This window comes from Sinocyclocheilus anshuiensis, unplaced genomic scaffold (assembly GCF_001515605.1).
Source record: "Sinocyclocheilus anshuiensis isolate Anshui unplaced genomic scaffold, SAMN03320099.WGS_v1.1 scaffold3941, whole genome shotgun sequence".
NCBI classification, from domain to species: Eukaryota; Metazoa; Chordata; class Actinopteri; order Cypriniformes; family Cyprinidae; genus Sinocyclocheilus; species Sinocyclocheilus anshuiensis.
This window is the reverse complement of record NW_015547881.1, coordinates 28,704-30,069: the sequence shown is the minus strand read 5'-3', so window position 1 is coordinate 30,069 and position 1,366 is coordinate 28,704.

The window sequence follows — 1,366 nt, the reverse complement described above, 5'->3', positions numbered from 1 at the left end:
GTAGTGACGTCATGGCTGTCGCCGGCCAACGAGTTGGTGTTTTTTCAATGTATGCTTTAGACACGGGTCACGATGAGGCGTTCCCCATAGCGACCCCTAGAGGACGCAGTTTGAAGTTCCCATGAAAGGGAACCAGTTGAAAGCATAAACACAGAAATAAATGTACAGATTTTTAATCAAATAGCATCAGTCTGTTGACACCAATGAAATGAGCTTTAAATGTCAATTTACAGGAGATCTGAAGACAACAGCATAATAAATTAGGTGAAAACAGGAACTATTGACATGAAATAAAGAGTCTTTTCAGCAGCTCTGTTAATATTGATGATCCTCAGACTATCAACACTCATTCAACAAGACATTCAGGATCATCAGCAGATCATCTCACTTTATTCTGAGTGTTTGCTGTTAGAAACTGATTATAAAAGAGACAAGCCTATAAAACATGCTTTACTGAAAGATAATACTGTTATTTCTCACAATAGCCGATCAAACATCAATAATAACACAACAATACATCAACAATAACACAAACACTACTGCAGGGTTCTGGATCTCTCATCTTCTCTCTGTCCTCTTTAATAAACTCAGTCTTTGCAGATTTCAGCTCTTCCTGGTGCTTTAATGCTCGTCTTCACTTGTAAACTGATGGAGATATTCCAGCATTTATTGTTGAATTACTGTGGGAGGAGCTTCACTGATGACGCTATTCTTGTGGGAGGAGCTTCATTGAAGTTGAATTGCAGCATGCAAGGAGCTATCTGCCAAAATAAAATTATATATATATATATATATATATATCACTTACTGAGATCGTTTTCACAGCACAATTTAAATAATGTAATTTTTTTTTCAAATATAAATAATGGTAAGAAAATTTTTATAAATAATATAAATAATGGTAAGAACAAACACAGAAATGCATCTACAGATTTGTAACCAACAAATGCCCTCAGTACTGACACCAGATCTTCTGTAAATTGCCACTTAAAGCTAATTTAATTGAAGACATCAGCATAATAAATGAGGAGAAAACAGGAGCTATTGACATGAAATAAAGAGTCTTTTCAGCAGCTCTGTTAATATTGATGATCCTCAGAAGATCAACACTCATTCAACAAGACATTCAGGATCATCAGCAGATCATCTCACTTTATTCTGAGTGTTTGCTGCTAGAAACTGATTATATGAGTCAGGATGTATGCCAAAAATCTATTAAACTGCTCTATGGAAAGACTCTATTATATTGTCATATTTTCTCATAATATTCATTGCATGGATAAAACATCAGCAATACAAAAACAAACACTACTCGTCTTCATCAACTACTACAGCAGCATAATATGTCTATGTGAATCTAAATATA